The sequence below is a fragment of the Bombus huntii genome, unplaced genomic scaffold, assembly GCF_024542735.1.
Source record: "Bombus huntii isolate Logan2020A unplaced genomic scaffold, iyBomHunt1.1 ctg00000058.1, whole genome shotgun sequence".
NCBI classification, from domain to species: domain Eukaryota; kingdom Metazoa; phylum Arthropoda; class Insecta; order Hymenoptera; family Apidae; genus Bombus; species Bombus huntii.
In genome coordinates, this window is record NW_026099319.1 from 219,249 (window position 1) to 233,402 (window position 14,154).

Genomic DNA, 14,154 nt, shown 5'->3' on the forward strand with positions numbered 1-14,154 from the left:
ATTCTACTACGATCTTAGAGGACCAAGATCAATCTAACCAGGGGGGTATGTCACGACCGGCATACTTCAAATCCGACGGACTGACGATAGAGATAAAGATGTGGCGGCACTCGGCGACAATGTATATCGCTGAAGTGCCTAATGAACCATCAACATCCCAACGGTCCTTCCACCGAAGGTTCTAGAAGAAAGAGCACGTGGCAACGATCGCGGACGCCTAGCAAATGCATGGACGGTGGGGATGTTGAGGGATGACAAAAGAAAGTAATCGGATCCGATCGAAAGTAAAATCATAAGAGTCAGTCTTAGAAAGTCACGCCTAGAGTTCGGAAGTAAATTGTAAAGTGTATTGATGTTAGAAAAAAAATAAAGTTTTCTTTTTTTATTTTTTACCTCAAATTCCTTTTTTTATTTTGTTATTTTACGTGACATTTTGGCGATCCTGCCAGGATAGTGAAAAGTGTTTGTTCGGAAACCAAAAGACATTCATCATCTACGGAAGATCGAATTATTTGGGACTACGGTCATCCGCAACAACAAAGTAACTATCACGAACCAAGTGAAGTAACAATAAAAGGTAAACTGAATTCCTGTGTACGTTACCGTGAAAGAAAATTTAGCTTCAGTAGCCAAGACTCGTCTTCGTCTGAAAATTATAAATCAGCGCAATAATGTCTAAGGCAAACGAATCTCAAACTTCAACCTCAACTGACCCAATGTTGCGAGCAATATGGGACAGTATTCAAAAACAGAACGAGAACATTGCCCTTTTACGAGAGGAAATGTTACATTTGTCTATGCAAAATGACGAAGAGAACAGACACAGGGCAGCAGAAATCGAGAATCTCGGGAAAACCGTCGCAGCGCTACGGACTGGGTTCGGATCCCCTGCGACCGATGAATTTGCTTCCATTATCACCGAAGACAATGAAAGTGCGTCGACAGCAATCAATCGTACTGTGAATATGGCAAAAGCACGCAAACTGTCAGGGTTAGCAGCTTCAGACACCCCACCTGTCCACCTCGACAGCGAACAACCCGAGGTGGAAGAAAGAGGCTATTTTTCGCCCGCTCCTCCCACTCTACGAGCTAAGGATGCAATACGCTACATCCCAACGCTCAACGGAGATGATGATGTAGGAGTTGAAGACTTCATCAAAGAAGTGAGAAGTATGAAGGATCGCTGTATGGAGCAAGATCTATTGCTAAAAGCAATAAAAGTGGAAAAAATCGTGGGGAAAGCAGCCCAAAGTATTCGCAACATTCCTATTGAGTGTTACAGTGATCTGTACGACGCACTGAGAAATAACTTAGCAGCACAAGTGACTTCGGATGAGTACCAAGAACAATTACGAGAGTTGAGACAGGGACGCGAGGAATCAGTGCAAAGTTTTAATATTCGGTTTAGAAGAATACTCAACCGTTTGCTGTACGCAGTAACCAATGAGTACCCACAACCACTAACACGTAAAATTATGACTGAAGAAATCACGAAGAAGACTGTTCGTGTGTACCTAAAGGGACTCAGACGCGACATAGGGCGAATACTATTAAGCAGTGAACCCTTGAATCTTCCGGAAGCTGAAAAAAAGGCAGCCGATGTAGAACGCTACTTGCGAGAAGAACGACAACCTAATTGGTCATGTAATCGCTTACCTTCGGTTAGTAATCGCCCCGACAACCAGCATATGCAGATGAAGTGCTTCAAGTGCGGAAAGCTGGGACACATTGCCAACAAGTGTCAAAATTTTCTACCACCGAGCCAGCGCGATCGACCACCCGCAAGGATTCCAGGCAGTCCAGGAATGGGACGAAATACAAGAAACAACATCGAACCAGGAGATGGACGAACCGTACGAGACATACGAGTCAACATCGCCACGGGAAGATTACTCGCAATACCTTTGTCAACCCGAACCGAAGAGCGAGTATTTCTGGTCGACACAGGAGCAGGGATAAACCTGGTGAAACGTAACAAAACTGTCAACGCGATACAAATAGGGCCTAAACAAAAATTTTCTATGGGACGAGACAAGTACGAAACTAACGAATACGTAACGAAACGAATTTTTGGACAAAATCACATTTTTCACATAGTACCGAACAATTTCCCTATTATCGAAGACGGAATCATTGGGCTACCATGTTTAGAGAAGTATAACTATTCAATATCCAATGACAAAATCCGATTAAACGACAAAACCATTTTATTTCAGAAACCAATACATTTGACTCCTGGAGAAAACAGAGTTCAAACAATCTATTTGGAAGGCAAACCAACTAAAGTATGTTTTATCAACACTGGAGAGCAAAACGTTGAAATTTCTAGCAATATTCAAAATTCTCATGACTTTTCCAACGTATCAAAACTAAAAAGCCTAGTGAGAACAGATCACATTGAAAAACCAATCCGTGAATCCATCGAAAAGATTATCCTTCATTATATTGACATCTTTAATTTAGAAACCGATCTTTTACCCTGTACTAATTTAACTCAGCACACAATTTCGTTAACCAAAGACAAAATTATTAACACACGATCGTATAGACCACCGGAATGTCACCGTGACGAGATTTCGCGACAAATAGGAGACATGTTGAAGAAAAATATTATAGAAGAATCCGAATCCCCTTATAACTCTCCGGTATGGGTAGTTCCGAAAAAATTAGACGCCTCAGGAAAACAGAAATGGAGGATAGTTATCGATTTCAGGAAACTAAATGAACTCACAGAACAAGACGCTTACCCTTTACCTGATATAGACGACATTTTAACACAACTAGGAAACGCAAAATTCTTTTCGGCGCTTGATTTATCCTCAGGATTCCATCAAATTCCAATGAACGAGAAATCTAAAAAATATACCGCTTTTTCGACACCGCAAGGGCATTTTCATTTCAATCGAATGCCATTCGGACTTAAAAACGCACCCGCTACCTTTCAAAGATTAATGGACAGAGCCTTAGCTGGACTTGTAGGAAAATACTGCTTTGTTTATTTGGATGACATAGTGATATTCGGAAAAACGATTCAAGAACATAACGAAAACCTCGCGATAGTATTTCAGAGACTCAGAGAATTAGGACTTAAATTGCAACCGGACAAATGTGAATTCGTAAAACCGGAATTAGAATACTTAGGCCATGTAGTTTCATCCGAAGGAGTCAAACCAAACCCCAAGAAATTAGACGCTGTAAAAAACTTTCGATTACCCCGCAATGCCACGGACGTGAAATCATTCTTAGGTTTAGCAGGTTATTATCGCAAATTTATTCGAAACTTTTCCAAAATCGCGAAAAGCCTTACAGACTTAACAAAAAAGGACACACCATTCCATTGGACTGACAAACACCAGATTAGCTTTGATACTTTAAAAGACAAACTCTGTAATTTCCCAATATTAGCTTATCCTGACTTTAACAAAACCTTTACCTTAACTACCGACGCAAGTAACGAAGGACTAGGAGCAATACTGTCGCAAGACGGTCATCCTTGTTGTTACATTTCAAGAACACTGAATCCACCCGAACGAAACTATACCACGACAGAAAAGGAACTCTTAGCCATCGTATGAGCCGTGAAAAGATTAAGACAATATTTGTTAGGACGACGCTTCATTATTCGAACCGACCACCAAGCTCTTAAGTGGCTACACAATTGCAAAGACCCTTCTAGCAGACTGATTCGTTGGAGACTTAGACTCGAAGAATATGACTATGAAATCGAATATACAAAGGGTAAAGATAACACAGCTGCAGACGCTTTATCTAGAGTTCACGCACTAACTCGCGACGAAGTAGTTAACCTCGACCTAGTAATTGATCACACTAATTCATTCAACGCATGGAAAGACAACAACGAGAATCCGAAACTCTTAGAAATTAAACCAAATGACCAAACATTTTACCAATTAACTCGAAACGACTTAGGAGAATACGACGAGACACTTTGGATCAGAAGACTTTACAAAATTCTTAAAGATACAACAAAAATCGGCATAGGAAATAACGACTTCACTGAATTAGAGAAAACACAGATTAAACTCATGCTAATATATTTTAACGACACGTACAAGAAAATTACTTATGCACCTAATCCCATCTTAAAACTAGACGAAAACGAAATAATACAAGCAATAAAGGAAAACCATAACGACACCGTAGGACATTTAGGGATACAGAAAACGTATCAACGGATCAAGGATAAATTCAAAATTTCCGGACTTTTAGAAAGAGTAGAAAACTTTGTGAAAACATGCGACACATGTCAAAAGGAGAAACTAACACGTATCAGACCCAAAGAATCCCCACAAATCTCAGACACGCCACTTAACCCTAACGACAAAATCGCTATGGACATCATAGGACCGATGACGAAAACCAAACGCGGAAACCAATACATACTTTCAATACACGATGAACTTACGAAATATCTGATACTAGTTCCCCTTAAAACGCAACGAACTGAATCCATAATTAACGCGCTTATTGAACACTATATTTACATATTTTCGGCACCAAAAACGATCCTAACAGATCAGGGACAAAATTTTGTTAGTGATTTAATGACGAAATTTGAAGAAGCTTTTAAAATCAAACACATCAAAACAACTTCATTTCACCCACAAAGTAACGGATCCCTCGAAAGAACGCATGCCTCAGTTAAAGATTTAATTCGTACTGCATTACACGACAATGACAAAGAATGGGATGAAGTACTTAATTTCATTTGTTTAGGGTACAACACCGCGAAACATGAAGGAACAGGATTCTCTCCCTTTGAATTGACCTTTGGGCGAAAAGCTAACTTACCTTCCGCAATATCCAAATTTCCCACACTTACCTATGATGATATGTACTCACTTTGGCAAAAACAGTTGAATAAATATTGGGAAACAGCTCACAAAACACTTATTCAGAATAAGCAACGATACAAGCGAGACCAAGAAAGAAAGATTGTTAAAACTCAGACTGTGTTTAGGAAAGGAGACTTTGTTTTAATTCACAACGACCATAAAAGAGATAAGTTGGACATTGAATGGTTAGGACCCTACAGAATTAACGATGTGAAAACTCCTTATTACATTATTTCTATCGACAATGCTAAGAAAAAGATACATGGTAACCGATTGAAAGCGTACTTTTTTCAGGATAATGCTGACCCTAGCACTAGTAACAATACCCTTAATTAGTTGCCTTAAATTCACGGGATAGGAATTACGCTTTGTAAACAAACCCAACCAATTCACGATCGAAAACTACAACATGATTACGCCTCTGAAAATATTAGCTTCTCGAACACTAACAAATATTGTAAAATTGCTATATTTAAGATTAACGAAATAACTTTTGTACCATAACATGCAGAAAATCAATTCATAGCGATTCCTGAAAAAAAAGCATAAACATATCCTTTGATCTACATTTAAATAATTCCATTCTACTACGATCTTAGAGGACCAAGATCAATCTAACCAGGGGGGTATGTCACGACCGGCATACTTCAAATCCGACGGACTGACGATAGAGATAAAGATGTGGCGGCACTCGGCGACAATGTATATCGCTGAAGTGCCTAATGAACCATCAACATCCCAACGGTCCTTCCACCGAAGGTTCTAGAAGAAAGAGCACGTGGCAACGATCGCGGACGCCTAGCAAATGCATGGACGGTGGGGATGTTGAGGGATGACAAAAGAAAGTAATCGGATCCGATCGAAAGTAAAATCATAAGAGTCAGTCTTAGAAAGTCACGCCTAGAGTTCGGAAGTAAATTGTAAAGTGTATTGATGTTAGAAAAAAAATAAAGTTTTCTTTTTTTATTTTTTACCTCAAATTCCTTTTTTTATTTTGTTATTTTACGTGACATCAGCGTCGCTAAAGGTTTCGAGACTGCCTGCTTTTGTATATAAGAGTCCCATGTCTGCGGTCCCTTTTATGTAGCGCAAAATTCGTTTGACTAATTTCCATTGATACTGGTTTGGATTCTCTAAGTGTCTCGCCGCTATATTTATTGCAAAACTAATATCTGGCCTACTTACGGTTTGTAAAAACATTAAGTTCCCTACGGCTTCTCTGTATGGTGCGTTACAATCATTATCGCCTATGTTACTTTCGTTCCAATTAGTCTCGATAGGTGTAGAAACACTGTTTGCCTCATTCATATTAAATTTTTCCAATATGTTTTCGATATACCTACTCTGATGAATGAATATTGAACCATCTTCTAATCTATTAATTTCAAGTCCAAGAAAACTCTTTACTTCTTTCGAACTCGTAATTTTGAATTCTTTATTTAAATCATCGAAGAATTTATCAATTAAAGATTCGTCTGAAGCTGCTACCAGTCCATCGTCTACGTATATGGTCATCAACATTAATTTGTCGTCTTCTGTATAAATATAAAAACAAGGATCTGCGTTACTCTGATAAAATTTTAAGTTCGAGATAAATTTTGTGAAACGTTCCGTCCAACATCTTGGAGACTGCTTTAAGCCATATAGGCTTTTTAGCAATTTACAAACCCGATTTGTACCATCATCATAACCTTTAGGTTGTTTCATATAAATATCTTCTTTCAGACTTCCATATAAGAATGCGGTTTTAATGTCGAACTGTCCGAGGTGTAAATTATTTTTGGCTGCAATACTGAGCATTAATCTAATTGTGTCAAACCGAGCAACGGGACTATATGTTTCCTTATAATCTATGCCTTCTTTCTGTGAACACCCTCTTATTACAAGTCGCGCTTTGTATCGTTCCGAGTTGTCCGGATTTAGCTTTATCGTTAAAACCCACCTATTGCTAAGTACCTTCTGATCTTTAGGTTTTTCTACAAATATCCACGTCTTATTTTCATGGTGCGATTTCATTTCATCATTCATAGCTGTTTCCCATAACTCTTTCTTTTCGGATCTCATCGCTTCGTTAAAATCCACCGGTAATTTTTCCGCCACGTACGTTACTGGGTAACCATAAAAATCGGTTCGTTTGATCTTATCTCTATCTCTCAATTGTCTCATATTGTCGCTAGTTCCATGAGGTTGTTTTTCATGTTCACTCTCTGCACTTTCATACGTACATGCTCTATCGCTCTGCGCACTCACATCTTCGCGCTCGACAATTTTCGGTAAACTTAATTTTACGAATTTCGCATTTTCTAGTTCAGGCTTAAATATTACGTCACGGCTTAATATTACATTTTTTACTGTTGGCACGTACACTCGATACCCTCGTCCGTCATCTAATAGCCTACCAAATATCCTTTGTTAGCCTTTTTGTCAAGTTTTGTCCTTTTCTCCGCAGGTATGTGAGCAAAGCACTCAGTACCGAAAACCCTAAACTTTTCTAAATTCGGCGGTTTCCCGTACCACAGTTCATATGGTGTTTTCTTATCTTGTCTTGTCGGCCTCGTCTTATTTATGACATGTACTGCTGTGTTCATGGCTTCGGCCCATAAGAACAGCGGTAGATTTGGTTTCGAATATAGCATCGACCGACCTGCCTCTACTATTGTTCTATTTTCCCTTTCTGCGACACCATTCTGTTCAGGAGTGTATGGGACGTTAATCGTGTGTCTAATTCCCTGACTTCTTAAAAATTCTTTGACTTCTTTATTTTGGAATTCTTTCCCTCCATCACTATGAATTTCTTTAATTTTATCCTTAAATTGATTTTCAACTTCTAGGCAAAAGGTTTTTAGTTTTTCAATTACTTCTGACTTACGTCGTAAGAAGTAAATCTTTGTGAATTTTGAAAAATCATCTTTAAATGTCAGAAAATACAGTTTCTTGCCTAATGACTCGACTTTCATAGGTCCACATACATCCGTATAAATAATTTCGCGAGGTTTAGTCGCCCGATTGATTTTCTCGTGAAAACTCGATCTATGCTGTTTCCCGTACGCGCAACCTTCACAGAAAAAGTTATTGTCCTCTACAACTTTCATATTTGAATTCTTTAAGAATTCTTTAACATGTCTGATGTTCTGATGACATAGCCGTTCGTGCCATAACTGCAATGTGTCCGCGTTTGACTCCGCTCTATTGCTAAAATTACAAACTGACGGTATGATAACTCGCATATCTACTTTATACAAATTTCCGATAACAGAACCTCTTGCTATTATTTTCTGATTTTGTAAAAATATGCAATTGGTCCCTTCCTTTGAAATACAAAAATCTATGCCTCTTCTTGCGACAGATCTAATCGAAAACAGATTTCTTTTCATACCTGGTACGTATAGAACATCGTTCATTGTACATGTTACCCATTTGCCGTCCACAAAAGTCTCTACTCTGATTTTTCCTTTGCCGCACGCATCCATGAACGGACCATCGCCGATCTCTATTTTCACCGTGTTATCGAATTCTTCGAAAACGCTGAACCATTCCCGTCGTCCTGTCATGTGATCCGTAGCTCCTGAGTCGATTATCCAAACATCAGCGTTTGCCGTTTGTATCGCTGAGGTACTTCCTAATAGACCAATTCCGCTGTGATCCCGATTTTGGTTTCTAGGTTCCTGGTTGTCTCTATTGTTGCTTCTTTTGTTATTTTTAAAACAGTTTTTGCTAGTGTGGCCTTTCCTTTTGCATATAAAGCATCTAAAGCAATCCTTCTTTAGATGGCCAACTTTTCCACAGTTAAAGCAACTTGGTCCTTGTTTCTCGTATTCACGTTTACTTGACTGCTTCTGCTGTTCCCTTTTATAATTATTACCTTTTGTTACCAGTGCCACCGATGTTTCCTGGTCGTCTTTCTTCCATCTAATTTCTTCCGTCATCAGCCTGGTACTAAGCCTGTCTAAGGTCTTCTTTTCTTCTTCCACGGAATCCCACGCACTGTGAAAATGATCGAATTTGTTTGGTAACACCGATAAAATGCGTGTTATCAGCATTTTCTCGCCAATTTCACTCCCAAGGACTTTCATCTTCGCCGCTATGAGTTCCAACTTTGATAGGTTGTAAGAGACATTTTCAGATTCTTCCCATTTAAAATCGAAGAACTGCTTCTGGACCATATTTAAATTCTCATCCGACTTCATGTCATATACTGTATTCAGCTTTTTCCACATTTCATGTGCTGTCGTGCAACATAAAAGAAGATCCAACGGTTTCTTTCCTACTGAGGTCACGATTAATTTTCTCGCTAATCGATCTGCTTTCAAAAATCTTCCACGAGCGATTTCTTTCTCCGCGCTGTTACCTGGATGACACAAATTCTCTTCACACACGTTGATCAGGTCGTCATCTTCCTCCAAAAGTGTACGCATAACAAAACGCCACTGGAGCCAATTTTCTTCGCCGCGTAACATCTCGACCTTCGCACTTGCTGATTCCATTTTAGCACTATCCCTTATTTTACTAAGCACAACACTTTAACAATTTATTCATTTCACGTTGCTACCTTGCAATTTACAGCCCTGGGCCCATAACCTGTTGAGGTTATTCGGTGTGTAAACAGAGAAAACACGTGGATAAATTGTAAGGTAGAAAATATATTTAAATAGAAGTGTAATAAGTAAAAATACAATTTGAGCTGGTCCAGATCCGCACGCTAGCTGTGTTACCTAATAACTGAAAAACCCCGAAGCCAACGTCGCCTGTCTACTGTTTATGGCCTGACTTCGTCGCAGTCTTTTGTCTACACGCTGTCGATGGCTTCAGTGCTTGAGAAAACTAAAAAAGACCAGATGTAGAGTTTTCTTAGAAGTGGTAACCACTTCAACACGTGCCATTGTTTTCGTAAATTTTTGATATTATAGCTTCATAAGTTTCTCCATCCTCTGAGTATATTGCACGATAAGGTGCTCCTATGATCCATTTCTATAGAGAGAAGATGTGTATACAAATAAATATAAGTAAATAGCAAAATAAAATAATTTGCTTCTTAATCAATATATTTAATAATATTCTGTATCAAATTTGTAATATTCTATCAAAATCACAACCTTGTGTAATTTACTTGCGTGTTTAGGCTGCTTAAGATTTTGTAGGTTTTCTTTCGGTTGAGAATTTCCAACATCCATTCCCATTCGCTTGATAACTTCTTCTTTTGCTAAATATATTGCTTTATCATATGCTTCTATTAATGCACTATCATCCCAAACATTATCATTGGCTGAGTCTGTATCCTTTTGAGATAGCAAATTATACGTTATTAATATTGATACAAGTATTTTATTATCAAACTATTGCAAATTATCATATATGTCATTTTTCAAAAATTGACTAAAAGGTAGTGGATACTGTTAATTACTATTATGCTAAGATCTTGTACTAAAATAATGTTAAAACCATTACGTTTCCATTACCATACATACGTTTCCATTTCCTCGTATAAAAAGAACATTCATATCATCTGCCATTTTAAAATAACATCATTTAAATATTGAATTTGCTTCTGAAATATTAATTTGTCTCATTTCTTTAACTCTAACACATTGTAAACAATGATGACATTATACCAACTATAATACTAAAAATCTATTCCCCATACATTCTAAAGATTATTTTTTGAAGCAAGGTTAACATTGAATGTTCCCAAACTTCAATAACTGTACTTTACTTTCTTTACAATATCTAACAATATATTAGAATACTATAAAAAAATATTGTATGCACAAGAAACTGTTTATAGCGAAATAGCAAAAGAATTAATCACATATTATAACTAAAACGAGATTGTTAAGTAGATTATATTATACTGCATATGCGTTAGTGTTTCAGCTGGTAAATATAGTTTTTATATCTGAAGATAAATAAGATTTAATTCTATAAAATTGCATAATGAATTATACATCTATCTATTACTATTCGTATTTCCCCTTAGTTGTATGTTGTCGATAGCATCAATCACGAACATATAAATAAATATAGAAGAAACCGTTCGGAAATGGAAAGGGAAAAATGAACATGGAAGACAAGAAAGTTTTCTTCAGGTTTAGCGTATGCGTGATACGCTTTGAATGTCTCAGATAAAGATAAAGATACTCTGCTCATTTCTATTTGTTCCGCAGAACGAGAAATTTGTTGTCTTTCATATTGGTTTTTACGATTCAATTTTTGGGCAGTTTTCCCTAGCGAGTGTCGGTCCCTGTTTGATATAACCAGACCGTAATTTATACAGATATGTATTATAGATATATATTTGTAAAACTGAAATCAGATGAAATAAATGTTGCCTGAGGTTTTAAACGTTTAATAAAAACAATATTTCATTTGGAAAAAATGTAAGATATGTAAAATTACACATTGATCATTTTGCTGGTCTTGTATCATAAAACGTGTGGCCCGAAGAGCACGTGTCCGGTAGAGATACGTCACTTGTGTTAGGAATCGTTTTATAACCTATCACAGTAAAGGAACGTCCCAGTATAGCAGCCGAAGAATGCCGTGGAAGTTTTTGTACAAAGTACAATTGATCTACAATTGATATTTTCTGCAATACTTATCTGGTGTTCGGTCAGGGTGTCCCATACTCATGATATTTATAACAGTGGAATGGCGTTAGTAAATCAATTACAAAAATTTTCGAGATCAATTCTCGGTATTGCATCAAATTATTCAAAATATACAAGCAACACAACGTTGCCCTTTTTGCAGGCAACAAGAGGAATATCGACCACGCAACCACTTTCAGAAAAACAAGAGTAAGTGATACAAATTTTCTTGTGCTTTCCTTCTTTTTTTAATAGAATTTCAGTACTTGCCTTCCAATATAAAATTGGTGTCAAAATAATAATGCTAATAATAATGTCTAAGAAATTTTTCTCTTTGTAGGAGTATAACATCTAGAAAAATAACATAGTATTAATAGAATAGTATTAATAAGAACAACATTGACAGTGAACAACTAAAAATATAACACTGTTATAAATATATGATATACGAATTTTATTTATGTATTATTAAGACAAGTATATCTTATTTTTAAATTATTTCTATTATCATAAGTGATACATATAATTAAGGTATAATTAAGAGAAGATTAATTGAAGAAACACAAAAAATAAAGAAAATAATTATATTGAAATAATTTTTATCTTTCATAAATATTATTTTCAGAGTAAATATAACGTTTGTTAAAGCAAGTGGAGAGAGAATCAAAGCAAAAGGGAAAGTAGGAGATACTATATTAGACATAGTAGTAAATAATGAAATTGATTTAGGTGGATATGGTATGTTTTAAAGAAGCATAATTTACTTAATTTAAAATAAATAATTTTGAGGTAGAAAATATTTGAAAATTTTCATTTTTATCAAGTTTAATATTCTTATTATTTTTAACTTTTGATACTTTATTATATAAGTATGTTGTAATCTTAAAATATAATTGATATAGGTGCTTGTGAAGGAACATTAACTTGTTTAATATTTTCGAAAGAAGTTTATGATGCACTTCCTGACAAACCAACAGATGAAGAATTAGACATGTTGGATTTAGCATATGAATTAATAGATACGTTATAATCAGTAATATTAATAATCAGTATCAAATCATTCACATTATTAATTCTATTACCTTTTAATATTTTATAAAGTGAATTTTTCTATTTAAATTTATGTAAAAACAGGTTAGTATTGGGTATTTCGAAATCTGCATCTCAATGTAGAATTTCAAATCGCTATCTCTGAATACTACGAAACTGAAATTATAATAAATTTTCATAGTTTTTTATTTATGACCCTATAATCATTACAAATCTATGTTGGAATTAGCATATTTACAATGTTGATTTTCAAATGGATAAATAGAAATCTTATTGTGTATTAGTATTAATTTGTATAGCAATAAATATATTTATTGACATATTCAGTTATATAATATTTAATTTCAGGTCACGGCTAAGCTGTCAAATAGTAATGTCTAAGGAACTAGATGGAATTGAGGTAAGAGTTCCATCAACAATTAATGATGCAAGAGCATAACTGAAATTATCTATAGGTTTTTGAAAATTTGTATACAATGTTATACATCTCTTGTTAAAAAACCCTTGTTATAATTATTAAAATATTGGTATTAAAAAAATATAATAAAGAATCTTGTGTTTAAATGTGAAGCTTATATATATATACATATGTTATAGTATAATTGCAATTTTGATATTTGTACATTGCCATTGTAAAAAGCCTATCCAATTATGAAGAAAATATATCTTTTATTTTTAATATACAGGGTGTCAATTTTAAAACGTTCATCTAAATTATTTTCGTTACTATTAAAGATAAGAAGAAATTACTAAGGAAGACTTAAATGGTTTTAAGATGTGTACTTGGTTATGATAAAAAAGACTCTTGTGGAATAAATTTTGCAACTTCTGAAAGATTAGATAAAAGCTTAGAACCTAAAAAATAATTTGAAATTAATTTCGTTTAGATATACTGTTTGATTTCTTAGCTATGGGCAAGTTTAAAAGATCATCAAACTCATGGTCAACAAAACAACAGAAATGTACATGCAATGCTTTTTCGTTTCACAACAAGTTATCTGACACTATCATCATTTTCGTGGCACATGCAACATTATCGATTCAGTATAGTAATGTTTTGGATTGAAACAAGTGTCTCGACATTGGGGCAAAATATTTCAACCTTTAAGGACTAAAATTAAAACTTATGAGTTTGTTTATAATTTTAATAGATTTTATTAATATTGTTTTTACTGGTTTATTAATTACAAGAAAGTTTGTAAAAGACTGAAGTTTTATGTAAAAAGTACAAATATTCTTTCAACAAAATTAGTCAAATCACATCATTATTTATACATATTGTATATAAATAAAATATGCGGATATATTACTTTACCCTAGAATTAAAATTCAATAATATTGAGGAATCTTATTTATTCAGATTTTGTACATTATCGCTTCTAACCTCGGATAATAGAACAACAAATTAAATATTTTTAAACAAAAAAACTTTGTTCCTTTGTTTGATTTCCCTTGCTCGCGTTTCTTAACTACTTAGATATAAAATACTTACGTTTTCGAAAATTCATACTTTACAAGCTACTAAACGCTTTATCTGTTCAGAATAATTTATTGTTTTCTTAACTAGGTACATACCAAATACATCTATTAAGTTGGTATTTCTCATAATTACCAGTACATAAAGCTAAAACACTTTTGTACTATGCTTGTTATACATGGATCTA

General features: G+C 35.2%; 1 long non-coding RNA gene across 1 annotated transcript; it reads left to right on the plus strand.

The window, feature by feature from the left end:
- The first annotated feature begins 12,371 nt into the window (after positions 1-12,371).
- On the plus strand, positions 12,372-13,173 carry LOC126875820 (uncharacterized). The gene is made up of 2 exons (XR_007693689.1): positions 12,372-12,574; positions 12,839-13,173. It is a non-coding gene; the product is annotated as an uncharacterized LOC126875820 (long non-coding RNA).
- The last annotated feature ends 981 nt before the right edge of the window (positions 13,174-14,154 follow it).